The sequence below is a fragment of the Macrobrachium rosenbergii genome, chromosome 48 (genome assembly GCF_040412425.1).
Source record: "Macrobrachium rosenbergii isolate ZJJX-2024 chromosome 48, ASM4041242v1, whole genome shotgun sequence".
NCBI lineage: Eukaryota > Metazoa > Arthropoda > Malacostraca > Decapoda > Palaemonidae > Macrobrachium > Macrobrachium rosenbergii.
In genome coordinates, this window is record NC_089788.1 from 22,519,695 (window position 1) to 22,534,694 (window position 15,000).

Consider the following 15,000-nt stretch of genomic DNA (forward strand, 5'->3'; position numbering starts at 1 on the left):
AGAGCTGTTAATCAGCTCAGTGGTCTGGTTAAACTAAGGTATACTTAACAAAGACACTTAGGGTTCTGCCTATTAAAATGTCATTTCAAATATTATCAAAAGATGCACCAGTTTCCAGTAATCTTAGGTTGTACTTAAGTACTTTATGATTCACACGGTTAACAGTTGCATTAAAATCTAAACCAACATGCATGCCTCTGCACCCTCATCAACAGCACTCTGCAGGACAGTAGATATTGACACGAGGGCACCACAAGTGCCAAGGCCTTCAGGAAATCCAAATCGTAATATATACTGGTGGCAAGTTATTATCTTAAGCAGATTTTCTGCAAAAAACCTACAAAGACACTTGGACAGCAAACAGAGCGACAATTTGCAAGTCCTACTAACTTTCGGAAAATAGTAGTGATCTTAGAAGCAATGAAACTGGCAGTCTAAAAAAAAAAAAAAAAAAATAAAAAAAAAGTGGAAAAGTCCGTTGGCCTGGGTCGACAAAACTGTCAAGCCATACATAAAGTTTTGACTTCCCTACAACTGAAGGCCACTGAACACAACTTAGGCTCAGGAAAGTATGGCTGAGGCAACACCAAGGACTCATCACACTGCTTCCTCACAAAGAAAAGAGTGTTTAGGGCAATAAACATTAGTTCCATCAGCTCTTACCAGGGTAAGCACGCTAGAATCAACGCTAAAGAGTTATGACATAAGGGTAGCCCACCACATAAGGTCATCACCACTGGAGAGCAAGATCTGCTTCACACCCTCATTATAACCTCTCTAAGTTCTCCTGAGCTTGACTTCTAAGCTCAATGGAATGGCAAAGGCTGATAGATTGCTCCTCATAAATGATGGCTTTTTTCATGACGGGCAAGCTTAGAAGCTAAGTTCGGGTAGTCTGCTGAAGAAACGACCTCAATGGAGTTATTAAGCTAAATCTTTCTCAATGTTGATGATCGCTGTGACTACCTTTACGGCCTCAATTTCTTGCGTTTAAGCATGCTTTGGCTGTGGCGGATGGTAATGATCTGACCTGAAGCACGCACTTTCACAATGACACGGTGTGACGGTCGCTGAATATTAGCACTATGCCATGCTTTTCTGATCTGGTGGCCTGTTCAGTGGCCTTTCGGTCAACGAAGTCAAACTTTGCGTATGACCAACATTTGTTTTGTCGTTTGGTTCTTTTCCACTTTTTCGGTAGCTAAGATCTACTTCGAAAGTTGTGGACACGATATCGCTCTGTTAATATGGAGTTTTGCGAAAATCTCTGCTTAAAAACAACAACTGCCGCCGGTATATATTACGATTTGAATTTCTGGTACCCTGTCAATATCACTGGTCTGAAGGCCATGTTGACTGGGTACAATGCGGCTGATAGCACCATGAATCTCAAACTGCGTACAGCTTGGGTGCGGAAACTTTGGTGCGTCTTTTGATGACATTTGGTGACGTTTTAACAGGCGGGAACTAAGTGATCTTTTGTTAGGTATACCTAACCGGACACTGATGGTCTTCAGCTTTTCTCTAGAGGAGGACCAGCCATTTTGCATGACTAGAGCCAGTGGTAGCAATGACTAATGGAGATCAGGCTATTATCTTTGAAATGAACTGCTGTGCGAAAAATCATTTTCTGTTGGCGATCGGGCGTAACGAAGACAACAACCGGCATTGCGTGCCAACACGCTCAATGAAACGTGTCTTTTGTTGATGGCAACAGTGTATGCATTTCGGAGCATGTTCATGACGTACGGACTTTTGGTCTATGGTTTTGACCTACTGCTAACTGACTTCTTGATGATGCTACCAGAGGCTAAGTTATTGCTGTGTGATAGATCTCTGCTGTGCTGTTTATTTCTTCTTGCCTTAGTGTTTTGAAATCACTGAATAAGAGGAAGATTTGTTTTTATATTCATGAGTGGAAGTAGTTGAGGTATGCTTAACACTAAAGCTGAAATGATAATGAATAAGAAGACACTGCATCACATTTGGCCAAATGAGCTGTTTTACTGAGTAGCTTTGATTGAAAATGACTGCGAGCTACAATATTGACACACCTCTTTGCGAAAATATTTTCGAAATTTTCGTGATAACTAACATGTCTAATGTTTTAACTCTTTTCTTCTTTGACTGAGGCGCTAGCTCAGTGTGACTCATAGCGACTCATCTCAAACTCTTGAATCGGCACCAGTGTTTATTTGTGGCATAAACATAAATGAGTCCATTATGTTTCTGGGCTCTTTACGACGACATCATCTGCGACCAGCTGTTTGCCCCGGCTGACAGACGTTAACTGCTGAGTCGTTTTTACCTCTTAATGAAAAGTTTTTTTGCTACAACTAAAATGAAGCGAACGGCAGTCGGTGCAGAATCTTTTGACCTCAGCGAAGAATTCTGTTTTGCTGATGTGTTTTCGAACCGAGTGCATCGTGTTTTCCTATTCCTGCATTTTATTTCTGTATTGTTTCTATTCTGCGAGATTCTCATGTTTATTCGATTACATACTTGTAACTCTGTCGAACTCAGGTATTAGCGCTGGTGAACTCACTTTTCACCATCGTAACGGTATTTGTCATTTATTTGGCACCGACGATATATGTAAATAACTGATTAAGCTTTTTGCCAAGCTTGCGTATGTACATCAGTGACGAGCGTGTGAAATCTAGAAATTCATTGAGCATTCATGTTATTATAACATCCTCTGGCATGATAATTCTAAATAATTGTTTTTGCCTAAGCTAATAAACGACAAATATTCGCTGCTACACACAGACACACACAATATATATAAATATTATATATATATATATATATATATATATATGTGTGTATGTGCTATGTATGTATCTTAATGTAATGTAACTAATATATATGTAATAATAATAATGTATGTAATAATAATAACAATAACATATATATATATATATATATATATATATATATATATATATTCTGCTTTTAACAGATGATTTGTTAAGTTATAGTAAACAAATAGGCAAACAAAATGAGAACTCTGTGTTCAATCGAATAGGGACTGGCACAGGTATATAATGTTTTTGTTCCGGGCAAAACCTGCATATTGAAGGTGAGGCCGAGTGTTAAAGCTATCGGTAAAGGCGACTGTCCTGCAGCTTCCAGCTTCTTTGAAGGTGCACCCTCCTCCCGCACTGGCTCTGCTCTGCTCTTTTCATTAAACTCCGCATATGAGGGGCCGCAAGGTATGAGCTGCGCAGTTTGTCGCGGTTTTCAATGCCGGGTATGATTTGAATGTGATTGTTCTTGAATCTGGTATTACCACTGCTAGCTTCGCCAAAACAAACCGGCCAACAACAAGCAAAGCTGAAGTGGTTAACGACATTATGCCTCTTTGTTGATGAACGAACTGCGAATCCTGCTCTTTGCAGCTACATAACCTGCTGCGGCGGGGCTCGACAAACTGCTTTGACCTGAACGCTGATGTCGAGACACGTTGCCCTTGAGCGGTCAATCAGGCGATGTGTGCAACAACGATCTTTCAGCTTTCAAAATCTTTCGGTGTCATTTTTGCCGCAGTATTTCATTCTGAAGATAAACTCTTTCAAATTCCAAGTGAAGGAGTACTAGTAAAGAAGATAACACGAGATAATGAAGAATTGTCCCTGTTGCGTGGCAGTGTTTTGCCGTGATTGGCGTCGGTACTAGATATTGCTGACCCAGTCACACGGATCATTTATTCTGTCAGTAAGTCTCCGAAATGACGAATGTGATCTAAAGCCCCAGACGCACTATATATTTGCCATCTCAGTTATCATATGAGAAGAAGAGGAAGAAGAAGGAAGAGAAGAGAGAAAGAACGTCTTCGGTGTACAAGGTTTTCTCTTGCTCAATACGGCAATAAACGCTGAATCTGTTCAATTTTATCTTTCTGCTTGTTCAGGAAATATTTCCTAATTTTATTTGTTGACGAAAGTCGGCGTCGCGTCGTCCTGTAACGGTGCCGTCGGTGTACCTGCGCCTTGGGTTCTTTTGGCTTTGTCGGCGCCAGCTGCAACCGCCTCGACTGCAACTGCCTCGTTATGTCTTTCTTTTCGTCTTGCGTTTCACCTCTTTGGCTGATGGCTCATGTGACTTCGCGAGTTTCTTCTGTTGCTGCTTTGCTCAGTTTTCCCTTTCGGCGCTAAATGACCTCATGGGCTCAACGCTGACTGCTGGCTAAGGCCCACATTCCCTCCATTCTGTGTTGCGCTCAGCAATTCGACGTTGTTGATAGCCCAGAATTGAGGCCTGATGAAGAAATTTTTATGCTATATACATACGCCAGCATATGTATGCATGTAGCTGTATGTATTGTGCTGCTGCTGTATGTATTATTTTCCATTTTCCTTGTTAATAATAATAAGACCATCGAAAATTGCGCAATGATGTAACTTATTAAATTAGTATTGCGCACATTAACCTGTTAATTTTAAAAGGCTTGCATCTGTTGCCTGCAACGTGGCAAAGGAGTAAGCTCATGAGAATTTATGAATAGCCGGATACATAGCACATTATTTATAATCAAGGTATTCTTTTGATATGTGTTTTCATATTAATGTTTCGTTGACTAGACGGACTTTAATTTTCAGGTACAACACGTGAGCCGAAATGTCTTTTATGGAAGGCTTTTTCGTGTATTCATGTGTTCTCTCATTAGTGTTGATTCAACTTCAGTAAAACTAGTGACTTTTATTATTTAAATACATTACTACTATAATATATGTATGTGTCATAGCATATATAGCGCTATATATGCTATGTATGTATGTATATGCTATATAAAATAATCATGTCATTGAAACCGTCAGTATGAAAAATATTTTTATTACAACAATTATTGAATGATCATTCATTTAATTATTTACTCCCGTGAACCGTTACTGCGGCATTACTGTTTGTGACCGGTACCTGAGGTAAACCTCGTTCTATTGAATGCCTGACCCGCGAAGGCGGGCATGGAAGCTAAAAGCAGATGAAGCGACGTGAAGGCTTGGTTCGCGCGCCGGTCGGTGATCGATTTTTCGCGACGTGAACGAAGGGCATTTCTCACGAAGCTGACTTCCTGTTCTTGTCATCGCACTGGTCTGGTCACTGAAATGCATGCTAGCTGGACTGACTTCAGTGGTGACGAAGAAGCCCTGCTGTGTTGCTCGAAACAACGACTGAAGTGCTGAGTGCTGCTCTAATGAACACTGCTCCCAATGTTACGCAAAGAAATTCGTATTCCTTGTGGTGTGGTTGTCTCTGATGAGGCATGGCGTGGTGATGTGTTGATATAGTATTGCGATGATGAGCACCATTGACTGTCTATGTGGTCTGTTTGATAAGCTTCTGCAAAGTGTTGAAGTATCGTTTCATCTGTTTTGAAGCTTTAGACTCTGGTGAGAAGGGCATGTATAGTGTTGAAACCTATCACGCTCCCTCTGAATATGGCTCTCACATTATGAGTTGGTAACACTTTCTGAAAGGAACTTAGTATCGATGCTGCGTCGAATGCTGAACAGACGTTGGCTGCAGGCACTGGTACTAACAATTAAATGATTTCCTTCGCTCCCACCAGCCTGTGTTTTTCATTATGAAAGGACGTATTTGAAGGCTAGTACAATCAGTAACATTCAATCCCAATCTCTCCAGAGGCCACATGTGTCTTAGTGTTCACTTTGATTATATATATATATATTATATATAAATAATATATATATATATATATATATACTTTATATATATACGTATATATAAATATATACATATATGTATCTGTAATATGTATATGTATGTATATGTACATATAAACATATACTACTGTATATATATACCTATACATATACATACATTATATATGTACATGTATATGTATATATACATATACATATACATATACATATACATATGTATATATGTATGTATATACATATATATATGAACTATATAAATAATTAATCTCTCTTTCGTGATATTCATTCGGGTATGATTGCTTTCGCTCTTAGATGTGTTTCATCATTTCTTTCGGTGTTGTCAACAACATCGTAGTTCTGTGTAATGATACAAACATTTTGCTCTGCGTACTAACATTTCTTTTCAGCATTTTCGGTCTTGACTATTCCGTAATTTCTCAAATTTCTTTTGTCTCGAACACTCTATGACTGTCCTTTTAAATTCCCCTGCTTTGTTTCGTCTTACCTTTATTTCGAGAGATTGAAGACATAATTTGATGAAAACGTGTTTGCACTTTCAGCTCGAACGACTGTGAGAATGATTCTCATTCTGACAATGATTTCACTCGCAGAATCGCTTATAACAGGCAGCGTTTACTGAACATTATCTTGACTGTTATCCTACTCAATTTTCCTCGGGATGGTAAAGTGAAATACTGTCCAATTTCTGAACTAGTGGAGCAGAGGAATGGTACAGAACTGTTAAATTCCACGAAAGATTTATTTTATGTATTGACTCTCGAAAAAATTTGTTTTTCTGTATTTTTCTTGTTATGCCGAGTTGAAAAATTTATAATATGCACTAACAGGGACAAGAACAAGGAAGAGGTAAGGAGTTGTTCGTTGAGATTGATAAATGTTTCTCTTGAATCAGGTAAAGTTCTCTCGAATGAATGCAAATCGATGAACTAAATCAAAGAACATCAATGGGGAAAAAACATGTTTCTGCTTCTTCTGAAAAGAGGCCTAATGACTTTGCTTATATTGCTGCTACGGATGATCGCTCAGCATTTCTCTCATTGGCTGTAAGTTACTCGGTATTGCATTTTAACGTAAATTCGTGTGAAATGGTGAATAAATTTACATCGTAGTAATTTTCAATTTACGGCTGTGCATTACTTGAAAGTAATAGTTGTCTTTATAATTTGAAATCGTTAATGAATTGTTTTGAACAACAGTAAAAGATAAATTTGCTATATATTACAGCTTTAGGACTAACAATCAAAATAAATTCAAACACCTCAATAGATTAACTACTAAGTTCACATATTTGGATCGTCTTTCTGTAGACTTTGTTGTTAGTATCATTTATTTTAACCCAAATATTTTTCGAAAGCAAGTTTGCATTTTACAGTATTTTCTTCTTGTTTTCAGTGTCCTGTTGAATGTTGTAATAAAACTGATAAATCATTTGCTCTTTTAGACATAAGTTCACGCTTTTATTATTTAGTAATTTTCTTTTATTCCACTTTTTCTTTACTTATCATTTAAATTTTTATTTATTATATTTTTATAAGAATTAGAAAATTTCATTTTCATGGGTAAATTCTTTTATTGTTAATGTTTAAGCGTTCATTCTGTTTTATTGTGTAATATATATATGTATATATATATATATATATATACTATGTAAATCAGTAAACTACAAACGTCCTTTAATATCGAATTCGCTCTACCTCGGAAATAATATATTTTGTATATTTTACCGAAGAATTTTAGTTGAAGTAATAAGTTCGTCGTCTCGTGAATGAACCGGCGAAGACAAGAACTCAGGACTACAGTGGACGCATTTTAACCACGCAGCCAGTGGACGAAGGTCTTGCTGGCCGCGTGCTTAAGTAAAATGCGTCCACTGTGGTCGCAATTCTTTGACTACCAGTTCAAACCCCTGGGTATTTTGAGCAATATCAACTTCACCCCTTCAGCCTCACATGTAGTATATTATTTCAGTGCTGAAGTGAATGTTTATGCTCACTGATTGAACTCATGGTCACGACTGATAAATGCATATGTAACTGCTATGTATATATATATGTATGAGAGAGAGAGAAGGAAGGGGGCGCTGGACACTATGTATACGAATTTCGTTAGGGCAGTGGCGCATCAGTAAAAAGTTTCTTGCGGGTATCTTCGCTACCCGACGAGTCTTTCCGTGCTCATTCGTCAATTTCTGGTGAACTCCGCTGCTCCATTTATTGATTTTTGTCGCGACGGCCATTTCTGCTGCTGGCACATTATCAGCGACTACTGACTTTTACAATCTGGAATTTCAACGCTACCTATCATCGTGTTGAGAAATGTTTAGCGAATCAGAAGACAATAACAACTTTCCTTCGAGAAAGCTTTTGTTCTGGTGAAAGACATGTAATGATAACAAAGTGAAAGTTAAACTGCGATAATCATATTCAAATAACACCATGCGCTAAATTTCATAAATATGTGTAAGAAAATTAATTCCTTGTCTTGTTCAGCTTGCAAAATACACTAGCGAAAAATATTATTTTGCCAGCGTATGTAAACGTCAACAAAATATAATGTTCTACTGGGCGCTCTAAAATCGGCACCTGTCACCGACAGTTTGGAGCGTGCAATCTGTTCCTATTGCTTCGTGCATTCTTTCTGCTGATCCGACTCTTGTCGAATATTCAGAGGTCGATTTCTGAATAGCGATAACACCGCTTTCGGATGTCAGAGAGCAATATCTTTGTGCACGTTTCTAGTGTGCTCTGTCGCTCTTTAACAGATGGTTTTCTGTCATGGCGTCTATGTGTTGATGAGAAAATAGCCCACTTATTCTATGAGTCGTGGTATCTTCGAAGGAACAATATTGCCCGTTGGCTGAATTTTGGCTGTGAGTACACATCTCTGAACAAATGGTAAACGTCATTCCCCTGAGCGATAACTATTCTTCATTATTGATGCTGCTGTTGGAGTTAGTTTACTGTAACAATTCTGAAGCATTTTTGTGTGAAGAGCTTTGGTACGCCTCTGTTTGCTATCGCGTTGTGTGCGGCAGTCTTCACGCGCGACCCATAATGCAAACGAAAGTAATAATCGGGCTCTCCCAACCGACGTGGAGTTCTTGCAATTGTTTCTTCACTTCACTAATAGAATAATAGACAAAGAAAGGGGGAAGAGGTCCAACTGGACGTGTTATCTCTCCGAAAGCTTGGTTCTCTCTGAAGTTCTCTGACCGAGCCTAGGTCAAAAACAGTCACCCCAGGTGTCCACGTTCTTGTTAAAACATTCGCCAAGAGACAGGTAGGAAGGAAAAAGGGACCTTAGGACCACCTATTCTTAAGGCTGATAGGGAAATTTTCCTATAGGGTAAAGGCCTCACTTACCTATCCCGTTCTCCAACGGACGTTAAGGTTTGAACTGAAGACGCACTAGCGTGGGACAAAGCAATTTCCCTGTCTCAGTCAGGCTGATATTTCTATCCCTAAATGTTCGAGGGCGAACAGCGTAAATATTTATAAAAGCTCCCCCCTTTAAGAGGGCCTTCACTCCCTTTTCGGGCGTGAAGGTCTATACTAAGCAAGCTGTTCGCCTCTCGTAGGTTACTCTCCTTCCCCTGAGCAGATTAGTCCTGGTTAGCCTACCTAGCTACAGAACTACCTAACCCTAGAGAGGATATGAGCTATAATTACTACTTAACCTAATTCTAATAGTACTAGAAGGTGCTCACGGTTTTTATAGGCTACCTCCTACAATCAAGATGTGTTTTAGACCTAGCCTAGTGGTACATTCTATGATATTCCCTAGCCTAACCTATCCTAACCCGACCGTAGCACCAACATAAGAGTTAATATTCTAACTAAATTACAACATGGTTTATGTTTAATACAATTAAAATTTACTAGTTAATTCATGAGGGTTGCCTCATATGATAAATGGGTGCCTCACTGAGGTCTTAGGCCATGCGTGTCACGAGCATCGTGGCTCGTTTCACAATAGTTAAGATTACTGAAATTAGTTAGGCTACTTACATGATTACTGCGGCTCGGTGGTAAGTGGAAAGAACAAGGTTACTAAATTGATGTACCGTACTTTTAGGTGGCCTAGGCTAGGTACAAATAAAAGGAAGAGATCACACTGGCTACCTTCTCTGGGCAAGGGGCCAGGATCACTCTTAGATGTTAGGGCACTGTGCCGAGAGGGCACTAGTGCCAGGAGGAGCTTATAGCTCGGCAACTACTGGGCTCTCTTCCGCCCCTTCTTCTTCTTCTTCGGGTTCCTCCAAGGCCTATCAGTAGCTGGCCTAGCAGGTGATGAAAGCACCGACTCCGGGGACAGGCCAGGAGGGCTAGCGGGCGCGAAGTCATGGGCAACTGCAAAAGCTGCGGGAGGACTCCCTACTCCGGCTGCTGCGACAACCGGAGCGAGAGCGATCTCGACTTCTGCATCCGAGGATGCCAGTTCCTGGTCTTCCAAGGAAGGGGTACCATTTCGATCCTCCAGGGGTTCATCCCCTGGAGTCAAATTTTGCAAAGAAGAATCTTGCAAAGAAGAAGTTTCGGGTGCTGGAGGCTCTCCAGTCGCGATGATCAACTGCATGGGGAATCCTAAATCTCCCGGAGGAGGATTCACCTCATGATTTAGACCCGGCATAGGGGCCTTTTCCACTGGTAGCTCAACGTCCGTGGCGGACGGAGTCTGGCACTGCTCAGTGCTCGCAAGTGGCACTGGCAGCAGTTGAGGGTCAGGCATGCCTGACAAGGGGTCCGGAGGTGCAATACCTCTCGGACGACTTGGGTTTGGCTGCGGCAGAGATTCCTGCCCCAGCAGGAGATCGTGGCCTCTCCTAGAGTTTTGTTCGGGGGCGTCCGCTGGGCGTTGCTTGCTTGGGCAGCCCTCCCAATTTGTGGAGTGGTCTGCCCGCTTGCACGTCCTGCAGCGGTACTGCTCCTCCTGAATCTCTCTTCGCGGAGGGGGAGGACCTCTTGGTGGGCCAGCCCTTCGCGATTGGAGAGGGCTAGGCCTGAAATAGGTTGGGTGGTGCCCCTTCCGCGGACCACTTTGGTGGGCGGAAGGTGGAGGTTTGTCATGGTTGAGAGTTTTAGATGGGGCCTCCGTGGAGGAGGTAACGTGGCTGCGGAGTGGCGTTGGTGACGAGCTTCCGCAGAGAAGATCCCGACCCAACAAGAAGGCCACTCCGGGCCGAATTCCACCTACCACGCCGAGGCTGTGGGGTATCGTGCCCCAAGGTGTCATAACCTGGAGTTGGACAGTAGGAACGGTGATGGTGTGGCCCTCTATCCACTTCATTTCCCACCGTGTTTCTTCGTCAACCACAGCACCGGCTGGCACTTGGGCCCTGGCGATCAGGCTAATATCTGCCGCAGTGTCTACTGTGACCGGGAGGGTCATGGGCAGGCTAGTGCTCTGAAGAGGGGCCACCGAGATGTACTGGGTTTCCAGTCTCTCGGGGTAAAGGATCCGGTGCGGACCAGCCGCAGAGAATGAAGTGCTGATTAGGTTGACAAATTTGGTGGTGGGGACATGATGTGGACAGGCCGGAGATCCAGCATTGTAGTGGCTAGCAGCCCCACAGGATCTGCACGGGCCTTTTGGATGGGCTCGGTGGCCTGCAGTAACTGTTGGAGGAGAGGGCTGAGCGGATGAATCGGGAGCGGAGTCCTGGCTGGTAGGGTTAGGCTGCTTATTAGTGCCGAGTTTGTATCGGCACTCAGCTTCAGCGTGGCCCCCCTTCTTGCAATAGTTGCATATGGTCGTCCTACTAGGCAGTCCATTCTTCGGGCGAGTGGAGTTCGAGAGGTAGGCCGGAGGGATGATTCGCTTCTGAGAGGTGCTATGCGACTGATTGAAGGTTTCCCACGAATCAGCCATGCGACAAGCTTCCATAAGTGTGGAGGGCTGTTTATCGTTAAGATATACTGCAAGGGGCCCTGGCACACATTGGAAAAGGTCTTCTAGCATGGTCCGATTGAAGAGATCCTCAAACGTCGTGCAGGCCAAGGAGTCGAACCAGCGCGTGCGGACTGGGTTTTGTGACATGCCCATTCCGTCCAAGACCAGCCGACTTCCTTGGCAAGACCTCGGAACCGTTGTCTCCATTTTTCTGGGGTTATCTCGTAGGCCTTGGTAATGACTCTACGAACTTCCGCCATGTTGCCTCTCTGGCTCTTCTCCAGTGAGCGAAGCGCTGCCTTGGCTTTTCCCTCCATATGCTTGGCTAGTATTAAGGCTCTTTCCGTCTCCGTGGTGCTGTAGTTATCGAAAAGAGCCTCGATCTCCTCCAGCCATGCTTCTGGCTCGTCCTCAGTCCACTTGGGGACTAGGGAATTGATGCTCGAAATTGGAGCGTTTGATGCAGCAGGTGTAGGACTGGAGGCTTGATGGCTAGCCATAGCTTCGGCATTCTCCATTTTCGCTCTCTCCAGCTCGAGCTCCTTCTCCTTTAGGGCTAACTCAGTTTCCTTGCAGGCTAACTCATGCTGTCTCCTTCTTTCTTCTCTTTCCTCTTCATATTGCCTTTGCTCGGCTTCATACTTCCTCTGCTCGAGTCTTTCTTCCTTCTCCCGCTTGGCCAAGTCGTCCACTTGCTCCTTAACCCAGGTAGTAAGTTCCGAGCCGCTGAGACCTGCCGCCGTCCCCAGCCCCAGGAAAGTTTTATAATGCTCTGCTGCCATGGTTCTGGTGGGGAAGGGCGTCTAACCGGGTCGACTGGGCGTACTTGGGCAGCGAGGAAGTGTCTCTTCAATGACGTGGCACCCTTTCAAAAGGTGGCACTGTAGTTTGGGTGTGCCGTGTACAGGTCACACTGGTGGCACTCAGTATCCCTAGGCACTGGTGCAGGTTAGGTTCCAGAAGAACTTTCTCTTCTGTGTTCCCTTTTGGTTTTGTTTTATTTATTTTTCTGGATTCTTGCTTGGTGGCACTTATGGTGCCAGTGTGTTCCTAGGGACCCTCTACTGGAGTCCAACTAGGCTATATGGGAGGAAAGGCACTCTACACCCCCTGCAGAGTGCAACAATCGAATGAGAGAGAAAGGGAAGGTAAAAGAGAGAGAGAGAGAGAGAGAGAGAGAGAGAGAGAGAAGTAAGCTACTCCAGTGATGAGTGCTGCAAATTATTGGCACTGTGGAATAAAGTGAATTTGGGTTTTTTTTTTTTTTTTTTTTCTTAAAGATCCTCGTGAGTGGCTGGTCCCAGTACCGGCCCCAGTGCTGGCCCCTTCTTTTTTTTTCAGAGGGTGAAAACTACTGTTTGCTTCGGTCTGGATAGCAGGCCTCACTCGTGACCGACAGTTTATCACTGTATCGTAAGTACTCTTAACTTGTCCTCATCTATTGTGGGACAGAGGTGTTTCTTTTATTTGGCTTATTGTATTCGAATTAATTAGCCTAGTGTCGGCCGTTCTTTCTTTGAAGAGGGTCACGTACACTTAGGTTAGGAATGCTACTTGAATGACGAGAGAGATGAGAGAGAGAGAGAGAGAGAGAGAGAGAGAGAGAGAGAGAGAGAGAGAGAGATTTTCAATCAGCTAATTTCTTGCTGCTTGAGAACATGTAAACAAAGATTTTATACATGCACAATGGCATGGATCTTAATAAAATGATATAGATGCGTCGTCTTGGCTTCCTTAGGGATTACTTTATTATCTTAATTTTCCCGGGAGCCGACGTCACAAAAGTTTATCGTAAAAATTTTAAATTTTCTTTATATGATTTTATAGTAGGTATTCGTATAGGAACTTGTTATTACTCCTAACTAAGGCCTAACTTTCCCTGCCTAAATTATCTTTTGGTTTTTTCCTAGCTAAGATATTAGGAGGTGGGTTCGCTACGAAGGGGAAAAAAAAAAGAATGCCCCCCCAGAGTGGCTCGGGCAGAGGTCACAATAACAAGGTCTTTGAGATGGCGGCCAAGGTCCCGTTAGGCCTAAATTTCAAACCTTGGGCGGCGCGAAAACGTCAAATGGCGGTTCCTCTCACCAACAGTTCAACAATTCTGAATACCCGCGCAGACACAGCGGAGGAATCAAAATGGCGGTTATTTTCTTTTAGCACCAAATTCAAAAACAACGCACGAAACAAATGCAGGTATCCAGATTTTACTTTAAATATACCAATCATGCATAGTGTTTTACGTTAAGGATGGAAAACGAAATTACCAAACAACTTTGTGTCTTTTGTTATCGTATTCCTCACCCGGAGATTAAACAAAAGAATGAAAAGAGAGATGCTGGCTTGCCTGCGTAAATTTACGTTGTTGAACGGTACCTTTATTGTAAAATTACTATTTCAGTTCGTTTGCTACTTCACTGACACGGTTTTTTGAATGATTCCCGCTATATGCAAACAATAACGATCGGAATTGCCGACGCGATTACTACATTACTTTGTGTACATGAAATGGGCTCTGCTTTTTTCGGTCTTACGATTCGTTACTGAACGACTTCTCGAACGCCGAACGCGGTAAAATGCCCTTGTCTTAACCGTTACAAATTATGACTCTGCTCTCGACGCACCCTTTCCTACGCTAATTCTCGCTACACTTGTTATACTATTCTCTTTACTGCTTATTATTATGCCTCGTTCCTTGTTTGGAAGAATGAAATGGAGTTCGATATCTGACTTTTATTTTTTGGAATTAATGTAATTTTAATTTCCTTTTCTCCAGATTCTTTCTCTAAAATGTACTTTAGATTCTACGCAAGGTCGCCAATGTTACGTGTGTGAATCTTGGTTGATCATGTATTATTCAATTTACGTAGTTTTCACGGCCCTGCAAACCAAGATTACACGTAACCTGCCACTTGAAGCCAAAAGTTAACCTCAAAGACAGTCGTTAATTAGCCAAAGGTCGCCAGTTAAGGGTTATTAACCTTAACAAAGAATATTTGAGATGAATTTGATTTTAAACGCAACGGTTCTTCCAAACATTCGGACGCGAGGCATACAAAAGCATCGAGATTTAACCTGATTTTGCTTACCCTAAATCCTAGGTATTTTACTGGAATAACGGGTTGAAGCTAACAACATAATAATTTGGCTTAATCTAGACTTCGTGAACACATATACCGTAAGTGGTGGCTGAAGGGGAACAAAGGAAATTTGAAATACAGAAAACAAAGGATAAAAGAATGGGCGAAGTTTTGAACAAAAGCGACTTTACCTTAGGACGAACCTTTGTGCATCAACGACCGACGTGGGAGTTCTTGCAATTGTTTCTTCACTTCACTAATAGAATAATAGACAAAGAAAGGGGGAAGAGGTCCAACTGGACGTGTTATCTCTCCGAAAGCTTGGT